The sequence below is a fragment of the Ostrea edulis genome, chromosome 3, assembly GCF_947568905.1.
Source record: "Ostrea edulis chromosome 3, xbOstEdul1.1, whole genome shotgun sequence".
NCBI classification, from domain to species: domain Eukaryota; kingdom Metazoa; phylum Mollusca; class Bivalvia; order Ostreida; family Ostreidae; genus Ostrea; species Ostrea edulis.
In genome coordinates this window covers 72,679,203-72,684,301 of record NC_079166.1, presented here as the reverse complement: position 1 = coordinate 72,684,301, position 5,099 = coordinate 72,679,203, and the positions used below count along the sequence as shown (strand labels likewise).

The 5,099-nt window shown below is 35.3% G+C and overlaps 1 long non-coding RNA gene across 1 annotated transcript; it reads right to left on the bottom strand.

Moving 5' to 3' along the window:
* Window positions 1–529: 529 nt before the first annotated feature.
* LOC125672745 (uncharacterized) lies at window positions 530–3,502 on the bottom strand. The gene is made up of 2 exons (XR_008801201.1): window positions 3,380–3,502; window positions 530–1,203 (listed from the first exon to the last, which is right to left on the bottom strand). It is a non-coding gene; the product is annotated as an uncharacterized LOC125672745 (long non-coding RNA).
* Between the last annotated feature and the right edge of the window lie 1,597 nt (window positions 3,503–5,099).

The following is a 5,099-nucleotide window of genomic DNA, read 5'->3' as shown; positions in this document are numbered from 1 at the left end:
AGAACTTTTAAGTTTGTTCATTTCAGGTTACATGCCACCCCCAAAAGGGAAATGGACCTTATATCAATTCATGAAATATAATAAAAACCAAAACATGTTAAAGCATCTGCCATATTCAAGTGGTCCAGTGTTTCTTAACAAAGAATGACTACCAGAAAACCATCCATATAAGGTTAAACATTTTTTTTCCATTGAGACGTACTGGTAGTACATACACAAGAAAGATATTTCATTGAACTGAGAATCAATTCCAAAATACTTTTAAATAATTGTTATAATGAGGGTTTTAGGAGAAATCAATACCAATCATGGTTCAAAGAGTTATATCGTCTTAATCACATTAATCCTAAAATATTTAAACAATGTCACATGGCATAGTGTCTAAAACATATATATACAAGTATGTGGATGCATACTGTAATTTACATTATAGCAACCAACATGACTATTTAAGATCAGAACCTTGTTTTGGCAACCATAGTCTATTAAAGCACAAACACTTTATTAGTATCAAAGACAATTCAATAAATACATGTATATAATTTATTACACAATCATACATATCTGACATTAATAATACATATCAGAAGGTGCTAAACATTTTGAATATATAAATGCATAGTAAATAAAAAAAAAATTCTGTAAACTTCTCCTGTGGTTAGCAAGTTTAACAGTACAAAGGTATGGCTTGGACAAAATTCATGGATGTTTTTGTAGGGGATGGTGGAGTGGGATGGGAGAGTTCAAAGAACAAATTCTGTTCATGAATAGCCTTTAGCATTCATACCAAATGAAATTCTGTAAAGCTCCACATTTAAAATATTTCAAGGATAAAAAAACACCCCCAGAAAATGTGAATACATGAAAATGTATCTGGTTAGTTAAATACATAAAACTATGGAACAGAAATCAGCTGGCAATAAAAGCAAGTGTACAAAGTCATGGAAACAAATGTATATTCTACAACATCTTATGATGTTAAAGAATCATCAAATGCATCATGCACTCCCTCAGATATATGTAGAGATGATGAGCAGAGGTCCAGTCTCTCAAGGTGTCAGGCAAAGGCAGATCATGCTGATGCAAAATAGATGTTGCCACACATGTAAAATCTTCATCAATATCTTGGAAATTTTTTAAATACAAGTCTCTGTAAATGAGGCGCTGTATTTTGTTGAACTGCATAGAAGTATTGTGAAGCACCTAAAATAGAAAAAAAAATCTATTATAATTGCACAATGAATCTCTAGACATATTCAACATACCCAGTATATAAATTGAACAAGAGGCCCACAGGCCTAAATTTATCGGTCACCTGAGTACTAGTGAAAAATTATCACTACTCCCAAGGGCTATGGAATCTAGAAATAATTTCCTGTTCTGAAATTTAATCTAAATTTTGACATTCAGCAAAAGTATAAAACAAGATGTGTTCTTACAACTTCAATGCCCTCATAAGTGCATACATTGATGAAAGGCTGCACATAATACAAGAGATGTTTGTAAAACACATATGCCCCCAGGGTGCAAAATTGAAAAGAGTTATACACACACATCATTTAATTGATAGTAGTATCATCAATGCAAAATATTGAGCGGACAATATCTTCCTATGTTAAGAGTGGATTGACCATGTGACCTCAAAATCAATAGGGGTCATCTTCTTCTGAAGATATACCAGTGTACCAAGTTTGATGTCTGTTAAGCAAAGGGTTCTCTAGACATTAAGTGGTCAGTGTATTCCTATGTCCAGTTTGACCTTTGACCATTTGACCTCAAAATCAAAAGGGGTCATCTACTCCTTAGGATGTACCAGTGTACCAAGTTTGATGTCTGTCAAGCAAAGGGTTCTCAAGATATTGAGCAAACAGTCTATTCCTATGTCCAGAGTAGATTGACCTTTGACCTGAAAAAACAATATGGGTCCTCTTCTCATAACCAACCCACATATGAAATATCATTATGATCAAGTGAATGGTTCGCAAGATATTGAGCAGACAACATGTGGTCTACCGACCGAATGACAGGTGCAAAGCAAAATACCCCTCTTCTTTGAAGGGGGGAATAATAGGTATATCAACATTAAAAGATTATACTAATTTGGACCCATCCTAGAGTCAAAACCCTGGGTTGTGAAATTCACCATTTTTTGTACATCTTTTTCTGCTATTCCTTGGTATAAATGCATTTCGATTTTCTACAGTATCAGCAAACTTGCACATAAACACTATATTCTAAGTTTGGCCCCACCCTGGGGTCAGAACCCCTACCCCAGGGACCATGAAATTTACAATTGTGGTAAAGACTTCCTGCTGCACATCTTGATGCATTAATTTTTCCTAAACGTGTGGTTCTAGAGAAGAAGATTTTTGAAAATGGGTCAATTTTGGACAGTTTTTGCCCCACCTCTAAGGTCCTAGGGGTGCAGGAATCCTAAAATTTACAAATTATGTCCCCCTTGTCCAAAAGATGCTTCATACTAAATTTGAAAAGAATTGGACTGGTAGTTATCAAGAAGAAGTTAAAAATGTTCAATTGTTAACACATGACAGCGGACGACAACCAATTTAGTATCAGGGGTCCGTGTTTGCCCAACTTTCTAATTTGTATTACTTATATGAGTTATGAGATCGATCACTGTTCGTTCATCACCTTTCATTGTAATTCCAACCTAAGGGTCATGACATAACCTAACTTCAATTCACATACTGTATACCAACTTCTATTCATGACGATTAGTTGATAATTTAGCAATTTACAACTGGTTCTCTGTGACCAATATTCGCGACCAAGATAATCTTAAACAAATACAAAATACATTAATGATAAAGTTCTCGCAAACTTCACGAAAATTTCTCACATGCGAATAAAAGTTGGTTTACAGTATCATGGGTATGCCTCAATATCAATATGACAAACATGACCTTGCTATTCTGGAAAAGAACCTTTTTAAAAGATATTCCTTTCTGAATGCATAAACCTACTTCATGGGCCACAATTTGACTAAACTTGAATCTACACTATGTCGTCAAGCTTTCATGAACATTTCAACTTGTCTAGCCAGTGGTTCTCAAGATAAAGATTTTTAAATGACCCCACCTATTTTTGCCTTTTCTTGATTATCTCCCCTTTGAAGGATGGGTAACCCTCCATTTAAACATCCCAATTATCCAACTTTGAAGGATTATTTGTGCCAAGTTTAATTGAACTTGGCCAGGTGGTTCTAGAGAAGATAAAATGCAGTTTACAAACAGACAGATAACAGACAAGAGGTGGTCAGAAAAGCTCACTTGATCTACTAATAATAAATATATCATGTCACTGTGTGCGTAAAATCTCACATAGATATATACATGTAGCACTATTTTATTTGTGTTACCTTGATTTGCTCCAGATTTTCCCTAAGTAACTGAATTGCCATTTCCTTCTAAACAGGATTCAATGAAATGCTGCAACGATTCCATTCTCTGTTCCAGGATCCACACAGATCTTTTGAGGACCCCTTAAAAAAATATGACAAAATCTCAAACTTTAAACTTCCATGCATGGAATTTTAACATCAGAGCAGATTCTGTCTCATTTCAATTCTTGTGTAAAGGGACTGTCGAGGGTAATTCCATTAATTTTATATCCAGGTCCAAAAGGAAAAGAAGTTCTCAGTGTTTAGAAATAATTATATTCTGTTGTAGTTGAACATATATGTTATAGATATAAAACATTATCTTATGAAATCCAAGGGCAGTGGTGGGTTTAAGGGGGGAGGGGGATCCAAGGGCAGTGGTGGATTTAAGGGGGGGGGGCTGCAGCCCCTCCCCCCCCCAATAAATTTTCAAATTGAAGGTAAATCGTGGTATCTTGTTTAGAAAAGTATAATAAACGATAAAACTGATACTTATTTCACCTTATTAAAATAGAAAATAGTACAAATGACTTAAATAGGAGATGTATTTCAAGCCCTATAAAATCTGTAAAAATCCAGGAGCTTCGGGGGCTTTGCCCTCTGGGCCCCCACCGGGGCTTTGCCTTGGACCCCCTGGAGGCCTCAAGGCAGCCCCCAGACCGCCTGCCTAATAAAGTGGCGACATTAATATTTAGTAAATATTGTTAATTGAAACTGAAGCAATTTTTGGCCATTGGTGTAACATGAGGTTAAAGATTATGATACTTTATCAAATTATCAGGAACTGAAGTTCTCTGATTGGTCCAGACTCTCTTTCCAAATGGGTGTAGCTCAGAGTGAGTTCACCTCAAATGAAGTTCCAGGAGGTTTATTCGGGTTCCCTGTAGATTTGCTTACAATTTTATCAACCAATCAAATTGCACATTTTAACAGATGTGTCGTTGTGAAGATACACAATGGCAGACGCCAAGTATCAAAGAGACAAAACACCTTTATTACTTATTGATGGAATATTTATTGTTATAATACTCTTTTCCACTTTTTAAAAACAGTTTTGATTCAGAAACTGTTTACATATACCCAGTAATTATGGTGGGTTTTTTTTTACACAACACATCTTCTTTTGTGTTTATATTTGCTGGAGGCGGGAACTATATAGTCTATAGTGTCAAAAATGTTGTAAAATTCCTGATTATTCAATAAAATGTTTATTGACTTTTGAATTCAGTCTACTCTGTCTTGGTCAACCAATACCCGATTAGTTCCATATAGTTACGAGTAGACCTCATTAAAAGTCAATAATTGTATAATGTGATCAAGCAACTACGAATAGGAGAGAGCAATATCAGTTACATACAACAAATGAATTCTACAGTATATCTACAATTGAATTTAACTATCCTAAACATTTATCACCATAGAACATTACAGACCAAAGGGGGGGGGGATAGTGGTATTAATTGGTGAACAAAAGTTATTTTCCTTCCATTTAACATGACTGCATTTCAATTCACTGCCAAGGGGGGGGGGGGGGGGGGGGGGGGGGGTTCCATGAACATTTTCATAGTAATGTAACAGTTAAACTTCATGTTAAAAAAATAATAGAAGGGTCCCCTCCCCCAATACTATGTGCCTGGGACTGTACAATTTAATTACATTCTAAAATATCATTATTGTGTCTCCATAATATACTATATAG